Source organism: Gadus macrocephalus, chromosome 23 (assembly GCF_031168955.1).
Source record: "Gadus macrocephalus chromosome 23, ASM3116895v1".
NCBI lineage: Eukaryota > Metazoa > Chordata > Actinopteri > Gadiformes > Gadidae > Gadus > Gadus macrocephalus.
In genome coordinates, this window is record NC_082404.1 from 5481214 (window position 1) to 5495299 (window position 14086).

The window sequence follows — 14086 nt, forward strand, 5'->3', positions numbered from 1 at the left end:
TCTCCAAACAGTTTATGGAATCCTGGTGAACCCAACAATGCGGGAAATGAAGACTGCGCAGTGTTGCTGCCAGAGTCAAAAACCTGGAATGATATCCCTTGTATACTGAAAAGGCACTGGGTTTGCAAGCAGCAAATTCTGTTAAAATAAATTGACAACCAGAGATCAAAACCTCTATGAAATGAAGATTGCATTGGAGACAAATTCCATAGATATATGTTATAATATGGAGAATTTATGTATCATTGAGTATAATTCACTTCCTATTCTTTACTTATACCATTTGAAAAAATATACCCAATGCATGAGAGTAGTGGTAAAAATGATTGAAGGACTTTATGTAAAGATTGAACATACAAGTTATATAATAAATTCCATCAAAAACAATGTCCGTTTATCATTTTAAATGTAGTAAAATGGTGTTATAGACAGTATCTCCCACTTGTGTTATAGACAGAGTATATCTAACTGGTGTTATAAACAGAGTATCTCCAACTGGTGTTATAGGGTTAGGCCCGTTTTATAACCGCCTATTGCCCGGGCATGGTTACCCGGGCCTAAACATAATGGGGATTTCCTTTTCATGTAAATGCAATTAGACAGCATTGCGGTATCAGACACCCAAGGGATATACAACATTCAAATAAATAAATGAAATTTAAATTCTCAACACCAGGGATTATGGAAGAAATTAACGGTTACTTTTTATGGCAAACTATGATTATTATTAGGCCTATATATCATATTGATACATTAATAGTAGAAAGCATCTAAAACACCTCTGGATTCGTAGCAAAGGCTTGACACGGCGCCAGAGAGTCTGGGGTCAGCGCGTGCTGACCTCAACCTAGTGTTTAGATTAGCTGATGTTGACCACATGCTTAAAGGACTGGATGACTGACCGGCCGCGGGCGGACCTATCGTATGGGAAACAGCTTTGTTTGTGAGCATAAAAAGAGGCCGGGGTCTTTTGACCGGCAGTGCTTTGCAAACTACTCAGCTTTGTTGTTGCTTGATCAGCGATAAAGTCTTATGTCATACTTGCTCCGGACCCCTCGATTCCTCATGCTCTCTCAGTTAGTTGAAGTGATAGAATTTTGTTAATTTCTACCACAGGATTAGATGGTTCCAGTTAGCCAAAACCACTTCAGATCAACTGTGGCTCTCATCCTGATCAATAGGCCCTGTGCCTGATGACATGGGCACAGGGCCTGACTGGGACTTTCAATTTGGATGGGAAGTTACTTAAATCTCACACACAAGGACACACACACGCAGGCACACACACCCACACACCCAAACTCCCACCCTATTGGGTAGAGAGATATTGCTGACTTACACTCTTTATATATCCGATGGTGCAATTCCTCAAGTCACATTTTGCTTATGCAGATGTTTCATACACATAGGCAACACAATGTGCTTTAAATCAGATCACACAAGTCATAAGAAAGCCAATTTTTTTTTGGTAGTACAGAATGGGTAATTTCAGTATAACATTTAATTATTGCCACCTCACCTTTTTGTCACATATTAAACGGAAATTGGATTTTAGAAGTTTGTGTGTATTCACTGACATTTCAAGTTATTTCTTGAATAAAGGGAAGCTCTGACTTTGAAATGAAAGCCAAACAGTCACAATTAAGGAAGACGGGGAAAGATGATGCGATCTACGAGAAAGCAGCAGAGGGACATTCCTTAAGTGGCTTTCGTCGAGATAAAAAACATGTGGTCAGCAAAATAAAGAATATGTTGGTGTTTTTTGCATCCCAATTGGTGTTTTATGCCGCTTTTCCACCGCACATGTAGCTCGACTCGACACGACTCGACACGACACGACTCGACACGGTAGCAGCACGGGTGCTTTTCCACCGCAAATAGTACCTCCTGGACGTGGGCGGGGTCGGCTGCGCGAAAGGGCCGTGACGTATTTGTGTACGCGACGCAAACAACACATACGCAACCCACACATGGACAGAACCCACATAACAACAATGGAGGACATCGATCGCATTACTATTATTAGCTGGCATGTTGAAGAAGTTGGAGAAGTGGAACATGTTGGCTGCGGCGCTGCTATGGATGTTACCAGCATGGTTGCCATGTCGCTCTCGTGACTTCGTCACACTCTCTGGCCAATCAGTCGCCGGCCGTCTGCCGACGTCACCTTTTAGCATCGGCTCAGCTCGCTTGGAACCTAGAGCGAGTAGGTACTAGAAAAAGCAGCCACTTCAGGTACCAGATACCATGGTACCGCGGTGGAAACGCAAAAAATGCGAGCTGAGTCGAGTCGTGTCGAGTCGTGTCGAGCTGGTACCATGCAGTGGAAAAGCGGCATTAGACAGATGATCTCCAATTAGTGTTATAGACAGTATCACAGGCATGGCTCACTGGCTATGACCGTCACAACCACGGCCACACCACGGTCATGGCCACGAAACGGCCACGGTCACGGCCACATCACGGCCACGTCCTATTCACAGCCCCATCCCAGACCCAGCCAGGGTCACCTCACGGCCACGGTCGCAGCCAACTGCACGGTCACAGCCAACCCACTGCCACGGTCACAGCCACGGTCACAGCCACATCATGGCCACACCACGGTCACAGCCACGGCCACCGACAGTGCCTGGGAACGTGACCCAAGGGATATACAACATTAAAATAAATAAATTAGAGTCTTCAATTTAAATTCTCAACCCCAGGGATTAGTTGATTCAAGTTAGCCAAAACCACTTCAGATCAACTGTGGCTCTCATCCTGATCAATTGGCCCTGTGCCTGATGACATGGTCACAGGGCCTGACTCTGACTTTAAATTAGGATGCGAAGTGAAACCTCACACACAAGCGCACACACAGGCACACACACCCACACACCCATCTCCCATGCTAAAGGTCAGAGAGAGATTGCTGACTTATAATAACCTAATGATTGCCTTATGATGAGGATACCATCAGGTCAAGTCACATTTTGCTTATGTAATAATTAATTAATTAATTCATTATATTTATATAGCGCTTTTCAATGACCCAAAGACGCTTACAGAAGACATTTCATACACATCGGCAACACAATGTGCTTTAAATCACAAAAGTATTAGAAAGTAATTAGATAGACTGTATTATGGTAGTACAGTATGAGTACTTTCAGTATAAAATTGAATTATTAACTCTTAACTTATAAATAAAGGGAAGCTCTAACTTTCAAATGAAAACCAAACTTTTAAAGGGCTTGATTTTGTAAAACCACACAGCTTATCTGATTTTTATCTTCCATTTATCTGAGCTGATAAGAACTATTTTGAAGGGGAGTTTAGAGGTGGTATCTAAACTAATCTTAACTGGCTTTAGGAGTTAGAGAATAGGAGGAATGTGGTTGAATTGTAGTTATATTTAGGACTAGTAGCATTGTCTCTTCAAGATAACTTCAAGAGAGCTGTTGAAGATGACAGAAAGATACAATGTCAATATGGTGCTGACTGCAGGAAAGGATTATGTTTCAGTTACCGTAGTCCCAGAAACATTTTCTCATATATATATTTACTCATATATTTCTATGATGGTAGTTTACCTCTCTGAATGATCAACACATATAACAGATGGTGATAATTATAGGTGTATGATGGTAGATTACCACTATAAACGATCCGGACATATGACAGATAGGATAATTATAGGTATGATTACCACAATAGATGCAAAAAGAGGACTCAGGCTACAGTTGTCACAAATCGACCCTGGTATGATTAAACTATATGTTGCTTTTCCCAAAACGGAAATTCCTACTGGCGCCAAAATACAGACCAGTACAGAACACCTTCCACAATACAGAACAGCACAGGACACCTTACACAATACAGAACAGCACAGGACACCTTACACAATACAGAACAGCACAGGACACCTTAGAACAGCACAGGACACCTTCCACAATACAGAACAGCACAGGACACCTTACACAATACAGAACAGCACAGGACACCTTACACAATACAGAACAGCACAGGACACCTTACACAATACAGAACAGCACAGGACACCTTACACAATACAGAACAGCACAGGACACCTTACACAATACAGAACAGCACAGGACACCTTACACAATACAGAACAGCACAGGACACCTTACACAATACAGAACAGCACAGGACACCTTACACAATACAGAACAGCACAGGACACCTTACACAATACAGAACAGCACAGGACACCTTACACAATACAGAACAGCACAGGACACCTTCCACAATACAGAACAGCACAGGACACCTTACACAATACAGAACAGCACAGGACACCTTACACAATACAGAACAGCACAGGACACCTTACACAATACAGGCCCAAACCAAACTACATACAACAAGGAAACGGAATGTGAAACCAGATTACATCACATGAAACACTAACTAAGAATTACATATTTAGAAGACCTTGCAGAATAGCAAGATTCCAAGAACGGGATGTGAAACCAGATTGCATCACATGAAACACTAACTAAGAATTACATATTTAGAAGACCTTGCAGAATAGCAAGATTCCAAGAACGGGATGTGAAACCAGATTACATGAAACACTAAGAATTACATTTTATAAGACCCTGAACATAACATCCGTTTATCATTTTAAATGTAGTAAAATGGTGTTATAGACAGTATCTCCCACTTGTGTTATAGACAGAGTATATCTAACTGGTGTTATAAACAGAGTATCTCCAACTGGTGTTATAGGGTTAGGCCCGTTTTATAACCGCCTATTGCCCGGGCATGGTTACCCGGGCCTAAACATAATGGGGATTTCCTTTTCATGTAAATGCAATTAGACAGCATTGCGGTATCAGACACCCAAGCGTGACCCAAGGGATATACAACATTCAAATAAATAAATGAAATTTAAATTCTCAACACCAGGGATTATGGAAGAAATTAACGGTTACTTTTTATGGCAAACTATGATTATTATTAGGCCTATATATCATATTGATACATTAATAGTAGAAAGCATCTAAAACACCTCTGGATTCGTAGCAAAGGCTTGACACGGCGCCAGAGAGTCTGGGGTCAGCGCGTGCTGACCTCAACCTAGTGTTTAGATTAGCTGATGTTGACCACATGCTTAAAGGACTGGATGACTGACCGGCCGCGGGCGGACCTATCGTATGGGAAACAGCTTTGTTTGTGAGCATAAAAAGAGGCCGGGGTCTTTTGACCGGCAGTGCTTTGCAAACTACTCAGCTTTGTTGTTGCTTGATCAGCGATAAAGTCTTATGTCATACTTGCTCCGGACCCCTCGATTCCTCATGCTCTCTCAGTTAGTTGAAGTGATAGAATTTTGTTAATTTCTACCACAGGATTAGATGGTTCCAGTTAGCCAAAACCACTTCAGATCAACTGTGGCTCTCATCCTGATCAATAGGCCCTGTGCCTGATGACATGGGCACAGGGCCTGACTGGGACTTTCAATTTGGATAATAATAATGTTTTTCAGATAATTCTGAAAAACATTGTAGCATACATCATGGTTATGCTTTTTGGGGTTCAATTTTAACGTTTTGTGCCTTAATGAATTCTACCGCTGTCGTACATTTGGACTCTGTCTAACACATTTCTTTAACCTTCAACTTTTCTACTTGTCTATGTTTCTTCAAACCACTTTTCCTGATGACTTTCAAACCTTTTAGATGTAAGAAATTATCACACAATTTATACACAGTCCTAGTTACACATTAGATCTTTCTCTTGTAATATGTGTGAATGCTGTGTCTAGTGCGATACTTTCCGTACACTGCTCTTCTCTCCACCCGCCTGGACACGCCTCCACCTCTCTCTCTGCTTCCTGCCTCTCATCCGCATCACGGGCTGTCCTTTGAAGTGCCTGTCCCCACGTCTCTCCCGTCTCTGAGACCCTCCTTTGTCTCAATGTTCAGGCCACTTCCTTGTGGCTACACAGGCACCATGGAGGCCACCACTCTGGTGCTGTTGGTCCTGCTGGACTGTCTCCTTGTGTCGTCCAGCAGACCGGTCCGTAGCTCTTCAGGTGGGCCTCCCATGGTCTGTAACTTCATAAAGTCTGATGTAGAGGAGTCGTGACGTGGGGTATTTGCACTGTATTGGGCCACTGGTCGGGCTGAAAGCAGGAGAAGGAGGAGCGTTGTCCAGGTCCGGATCTATTTGAACAAAACTCGATGCAGATGGGTTATCTTTCTCCCCACCCCTTTCCTTATCTTGTCTTGCCTTCCGTTCTCATCTATCTCTTCTCCTTCCATAACACATACTTCTTCCAATCACTCTCATACGTTTGTCAATTCACCTTGTTGCCATTTTGGCCATAAAACATTAACAAAATATCATAATATAAAAATCTGCATTTTCAATATTAGGCAATACACTTCTGTTGTCCCCGTCACGTTGTCAGTCGGGGGTCAGTCGGGGTTAGTCTGGGTCAGTTGGGGTCATGTCATGGCTGTGTGATATGGTTGACCATTCTACAATAGCCTGTTGTTTACTATAACCATATCTAATATTAAATTTAGCTGATTAGCTCGCGTAAGGCTGGTGTGAACTATACAACAATAATTTGGATGTGGTGCTTGTGTGCGTTGTGACGTTGAGACCATTTTGCGTGTTTGTGTCATGGTGCTCATACCTCCTCCTTGGACCTGGTCTGCTCCTGCGTCCCGTCAATGCGAATGCCCCCTTCCATCTTTGCCTCTCTCTTTTTTCTTGGGACAGTCTTTGATCCAATGATCCTCAGCTCCACAATAATGACAGTTCCATCGTCCGGCGTTCTCCTTTCTCTTTTCTTTCGGCCGGTCGCCTCTTTGGTCTCTGTTGCGACGGGTGGGCTTAGGATTCTCCAGGGCCTCCAGTTGGGCGAGCTGGAGCTTCTTGGCTTCGTCCCTCCCGGGCATGTCGCCTTGGCTGTACGTACAGAGTTGGCGAACTTTGCTGATGGAGGCCTTGTGTTGTTGGACCAACTCTTGAAGGGCTGTGGCGAAGGCAGCCCCTCCCACTGCAGATGGGTCTGGGAGCCATTCCGCTATGTCCTTAATGTCACTGGGTCTCCATGCACGGAAAACGTATGCTGGACTGCCATCCTGGGGGTTCAGTACTTCGATTATGGGGAATTGTCCATCCATCACGTCCCCAACGCCATTCCCTGGTTTCTCAAGCGGCTGGCGACGGGTTCCCGCTTGGTCGGTGTGGCCGTCGCCTGCTGGATTGATTGTGGAGCATTCCCCTGGCTACGAGTTGCAGGCCTATCTTCTCTCGCGCTGCGAGTGGGGGCTTTCTCCTCTTCTTCGGGGTCAGGGTAGAGATTGTCCGATGAGGCGGCTTCATGGGCGTTGTCATACGGGGGAGGAGAAGGGGGATTCGCACGCGGTCCGCCGGTGCAGTCCAGGTCCGGGTCTATATCTCGGGTGACATTGAGATTAAAAATCCCTACACTCTCTACGCTCTCTGTCCCTGGCTGATTTTTTTTTCTATCCTGGCCCTCTCTTTCCCACAAATAAAATGCACACCAACATAGTTTGGAACTTTTCTTTTTCATTTCTGACTCCAACAATCGTTTCTCTAACTCCTGTAATCGTTTTAAGCTAAAACTCCCCATTTCAGGAAAACCCAGTTTGCACCAATATTTTAAACCCTCCAGAGCCGATTCACCATGCTTCTCCAACATAAACATTGCAGGCCCCGTTATCTCTGTTTTTCCCGATTTGTTACCCATGTTTTAGATCCTTTTAAAAATTCCTTTTACACTATTAGTTATTATTTAACAAATTATCTAATATCCCCGAAACCTCCTTGTTACTACACACATATACATATATTTATTAATGAATGCCTATTATTATTATTTATATATATATATAACACCAACCGCGCTTCAACGGGTTTCCCTTTACCGTCCCTGACAGACCCTAGCTGCCCTTTCTGTTACCTATATAGCCATATATATATTGACGGAAGCGAAACGGAGCTACCGCATGTTCCTATAACAGAGTTTCTTTGAACGAGGCCTTAGTTCAGATATAAGTTTACGTTTACCGAAACATTTATATACCGTTCCTATAACGGATTTTATTTGGAAGCTTTAACAGTATTGTGATCTCACCTGCTCAAATTCTTTTTCCTTTGGATACCGTACTGAAGAACCCCTAGTTTATCCCCCACAGGCACCCCCTCCTCGACCCCATTAGTCTGGTTACAGTCACCTGGAGGCGAGGTAGAGCTTTGGGACTGAGAACGAATCCTCAGACCTGTCTTGGAAGCTGATATTTCGTAGAATCTTCAGGTTAGATATCCCGGACGAGCCCCCAAATTGTTGTGGCAATTTCTCTATCAAAGTTTGCGTCTAAGACAGATGAGATATTTAGATGCAAAAAGCACACAATACTGTTGACAATTAATGATCATATATATTTGTGATAAAAGTACGAACAAAGATACATCACAACATGCATCAACAAACAACACAACAGGCAAACATTACAATAATCTGAGGCCTCAGATGGGAGCTTCTCTTTGCGTGTTACTTCATACTCAAGGTACGCTGGGGAGAAGTCCGCTGAGAAGCTAAAGTCAGGAGCTTTTATACACTTAGATCGGATCCTTGAGGGCAGTTGGCCCCAATAAACCAAAAACCTTTGTTAACCAGATGTTAATCTATTGATTGAAGTTTCTTCAGAGGTTAAGAAGGTGGTTGAGGCTGTTCCTTATCACCCTTTGCTTCTCTACGCTCCCCAGGGGGTCAAGTAAAACAGGCCCAAACCAAACTACATACAACACGGAAACGGAATGTGAAACCAGATTACATCACATGAAACACTAAGAATTACATATTTAGAAGACCTTGCAGAATAGCAAGATTCCAAGAAAGGGATGTGAAACCAGATTACATGAAACACTAAGAATTACATATTTAGAAGACCTTGCAGAATAGCAAGATTCCAAGAACGGGATGTGAAACTATCACATGAAACACTAAGCAGGGGTTTTTCTAGAAAAACCCCTTTCTAGAAAAAAAAAAGTAGCACGGAGCAGACCCCTGCGCAAAGCCGAGGGAGCAACGCGACCGCGGCGGGGGATGGTGTGGAAGGGGGGTCTCCCCCTTCCACGGCGCGAAGCCTTTGAAAAAATAATGATTAAATGGTACATTCTGAGGCTATCTTAGAGAGAAATTCTAGCTCTTGTGGTCATCCTGAAAAACTAAAATACTATCAACTTTTGGTAGACTTGTACAACTTTACCCTGTAAATAAATAAATAAAAAGACACGTCACTTGGTCGCTCGCTGTTACACGCTCCTCATGCGTCAAACAGGTTGAGCCTACAGCTAGTAATGTTTGCTAGAGTTAGCTTACCATTCAACAACTAGTCGTGAAGCACTGGAACCGAGGTATTGTGGTACAGTAGTATATACACCAGAATCGTAGAATTGTGTAACAATGTGTGCCTCATGTTATTCAACGTTAACAGAAACATTACTAGTCGCTACTGTAGTGACTGTATATTGCATGAATAAAATAGACTTCACACGCTTAAATGGACTGGTTTGATTATTTGCCGTTTCATGCCAAGTAAAGGAAATGGGTTCAATGTAGGTTCTATACTGTAAAACTTCAATATTTGTTTCAATCACTGAATGAAGCCTGCCATATTTGGGACAAGCATTGCAACCTTAAATTGCTCTCGCAAAAACTCTTGATCAACACTCAGCATTTGTTTATTTCTGTCGTTCATTGAAACTGCTTTGTGCAGAGAGAACTGGAATGGTCGTATACTTGCTTAGCATCTTAGCGCCTAGACCAAAAACCCATTCAAATACATATGGGTACATGCTGCTGAGGCAGCAGCTGCAGCATACGAGGATGAGGAGATTGAAAGCGGGGAGAAGCGCTATGAGCCATACGCCCTAGGTAAGCCTTTCACTGCCTATGAACTTGCAGGCGACTATGTCCAACAGCACTCAGCGACATTCGGCGGAGAACAATCACCACCATTGCATGCGCAGCTGGACGCCTACAGACCACCGCCATCAACAGATGCGCTGCTGGACGTCCACAGACTACCCCACCGATACGCTGAAGCAGTTGTTCACACAAAACCAAAGCCGAGGGTCAGCAACATAAAGATAGAATAGCCACCTCCTCCACCTCCCAGTCCGAACAAAGGACCCTCCCCCGAGCCGCAGCCAGCACAAGACCTTGCCAGGTTCCTCATGCGCCGAGAACTGGTGAGCTCCGGCCTCCTACAGTTCGATGGCCGTCCCGAACAATACTGGTCATGGAAAGCAACATTCCTGAGTGTCACGCAGGACTTAAATCTGACAGCCAGGGAAGAACTGGACCTGCTGGTGAAGTGGCAAGGCGCAGACTCAGCCGAACAAGCATGGCGAATCCGTTCAGTACACTTTCTAAATCCTGCTGCAGGGCTCCGCATTGTGTGGCAGCATGTGGAGGAATGCTATGGAACACGAGAAGCCGTAGAACATGCACTACTGGAAAAGATGGAAGTGTTCTCCAAGCTAACCAATAAAGACAATGCTAAACTCAGTGAACTCGGTGACATCTTGCTAGAATTGGAGTGCGCCAAAGAAGAAGGATACCTACAGGGCCTTGCCTTTTTGGATACAACTCGCGGAGTGAACCCGTTCAAAGAAGATCACGGAGTAGCCTTCCCTCCATTCACTCTCTTCTCCCAATTCGTCCGGCGACAGGCCAAGGTGAGGCACGACCCAAGCTTTGCCTTCAACACCTCCAACAACAACGTGCCACGGAAAGCAGCCGTGAAACCCGGCAACAAAGCCCAAGTAAGGGTGCACAAGACAGGAGTCACACCCAAACCTAATGACAGCGACACCAGCTCTGCGGAGAAGAGAATAGGTGAACCAGACCTTGAGTGTCCAATACACAGGAAGCTTCGTCCACTCAGAAAGTGTAAGGTCTTTAGATTCAAGCCTATAGATGAACGAAAAGCTTATTTGGCTTATTCTCCCTCCAAAAAGCTTAGCTTTTTGGAGGGAGAACATTGCCGCTTAACTCCAACAACTCCAAGATAGTTTGACTTAACTACCTTTGAAATGTTGTTAAAGGGACACTATGTAATATTTTGAGTAATTTATTACCTCAAATCAACATATTCATTCATAAATAAGTCCTCATTGGTGTAAAATGATCTCTGCCAAAAATCTCACTTATCCTCCTGAGCGAAGAATAATTAATATTAATATCAATATGGTTACATAGGACGGGTAAGCTTCATGGAGGCTTCCATTTTCTTCCGGTCTATGAGCTGCCGAGAGGGTCAAAAAGCACTACGTCGTACAGGAATTGCAAACGCGTTTTCACTCTGAGCCAGCGTGACGGTGGAACAGAGCTTAGTATAGCGAGACGAGTTTTACCGGCAAATTTGAACATGCACCGCATTTGTTTGAATACCATAGTTATGCCACGCCACAGGAGAAGGAATCATCGACGCCAAAAAAAAAAACGACGATGTGTAAGCATGTATAACATGGTTTTCCATGGCAACGAGATGGGCGCTCCTATGTTTGAGCGACTCGTCATTGAAAGGCTACTTTATTACATATTTAATTTACTTTTTCATATTTTTGTCGAGTTTAAATCATGACAATATTCTTATGACTTATGGATACTGTCAAATGCGTTGGAGGAATTCAAAAGCCATTCTTCATCAAGTTATGGAGGTTTATTCTCTGCTGGGGTCACCACGTATCCAAATCCACCAAGACGCACTTACGCTAGAGCGGACCTTCTGGAGCTTCAACTCGCTTGCCCGAACAACTGGATTTCATACCAACAACTCTGATAAAGAAGACAATACGGAGGAAAAGAAGATCGAGAGGAGGAATTAGGAACAGGATAGGAGACGAGGAAGTAAACTCGTTGCCAGGGCGACTAACTGGCGGCGCGTACAGTCGCAGCGGCCCCTCTTGAGATCTGTGAGATTGAGATTGAATGTTTGAGTGTGAGACGTCCTACGAACGTAGTTTATGACAGGGAAACAATATTAAACATTAGGACATTGATAGCGAGTAACATCACTGGCATTCGCTGGCATCTGGACATACTACGCAAACACAGGATACTAACGGACACTGTGACACCGTGCCCGCAACTGCCCGGAGGAGGAAGCAGCAGAGACGGGGTGGACGTAAACAAACTGAACAGCTTCTTTCAGCTCCTATACCCTCCAAGAAACGCTATCGCAGCTTAAGATGCTCCACCACCAGGCTGCGGAACAGCTTCCTACCTCAAGCTGTCAGGATGCTCAATGCACCAGCGTCCCAGATCTTCTCACTGGACTTTATTTATTATTTATTTATTTATTCATCATTGGGACGTTTGTTTGTTTGTTTGTTTGAAATGTATGTTGATCTTGATCCGTGAGAAACGCCTTCTCGTTTTGTTGTTCAATCAACAAAATGACAATAAATTTGATTTGATTTGATTTTGATTTGATTCCGTACGTTACAATGTAAATTGTTGGTATTTAGAATACTGTTACATTGTTGAAATCAACGGATTACAATGCGTTGATTAGGATACGAACCTCATCATCACTCGAATGACTCGATGAGGTAGCCTAGTAGGTGTCATGTCACAGCTTCTTGGCACATACTGCCCACCGTGGTTTTTGGACAAGCGAGCACTATTAGTTTGAATGCAATATACAATTGTACCACTAGATGGGAGTAATTTTTACACAGTGTCCCTTTAAGGTTGTGAAAGCTCTTGATCCTACAATCTGAACAAATACCAAGATGTATTATTTTCAGCTGATTTTGTGTTTCATTTGTGTAGCCTACGAAAATTATTTTTTTGTGCAATGTTGAGGAATGCAAAATTATTGTATTTCTATGTAGGCCTACCACTGTGATAACTACGGTGGCGCATTGCATTCACATCACAAAAGATCAGGTTATCTCGTAATTATGACATAGAGATCTCATAATTATGAGAAAATATCTCATAATTACGAGATATTAATGTCATAATTACCTTGTTTTCATCCAAACGAGCCGTCTTTAGCGAACGGTGAATTGCATTGGCATCTATGAGCTGTCGGCTTTCAGCCTCGGGCTTAGGGACCGTCTGCAAAGTGCAAAACGGAAAACGACCACAATGGTCAAATTTCAATAGCGTCGCCATTATTGAGCCCCACAACTTGTTCCATATAGGCATGACCTCTATATGGTCTTGCTACAACCTTAAAAAATACATCTCTACTTATTTTTAAGGAATTTTTATTTTACTCAACAGACATCAGATTAGGTATCAGTCCAGGTAATTAAGCGCCATATGATATGCAACCAGCGTATTCTTTCCATCTTTACTGAACAAGTGGTGGAAGACTAGGCTATGAGATTCTGATGTCGTAATTAAGAGATAATTATCTTGTAGTTGTGAAATAAATATCTCGTAATTATGAAATAAATAATGCGTAATTAGGAGAAAGATAAAGATCTCGTAATAATGAGATAATTATCTCGTAATTATGACATAAACATCTCGTAATTATGAGATATTATCTCATAATTATGAGATCTTTATGTCATCATTACGAGATAACCCGATTTTTTTTTGGTGTTGTGATTGCAATGTGCCACCGTAGATAACTTATTTTGCTTTTGTAAGCCAATACTTTCAAGGTCGGTCAGCAAATATTTGACTTAACATGCTCCCCCTGTCTTTATGATGCTGCCCGACATATTCTCCTGCTATTTTACATCATACGACATTTGATTCATGTAAATAATTAATTGCGGAGCTACTCCTTTTTTGTTTATGGAGTTGCCATCTAGTGGATACAATAAGGATATCTGTATGAATTAATCATCTAACAACAAATTTATACTGTCTTGCTTAACGCACCTATTGAATGGGTCACATTAATCATTATTAGAAAAATTGCGATTTTTTTCAGGAGCCGCCACTGCCGTCAACAATAAAGCTCATGTTTACAACTATTACAACTTCAACCACCATCGATTTCAACAGAGGCATCAAAGACCTTGGATCCTGTCAAAGTTTCGCCCCTCATGTTACTGCTGAGGTAAA

General features: G+C 43.0%; 1 long non-coding RNA gene across 2 annotated transcripts in view; it reads left to right on the forward strand.

Annotated features, from left to right (window-relative positions):
- The window catches only part of LOC132452399 (uncharacterized), a 75022-nt gene that overhangs the window by 41824 nt on the left and 19112 nt on the right, over nucleotides 1–14086 (forward strand). The gene's annotated exons all lie outside the window — the stretch shown is intronic.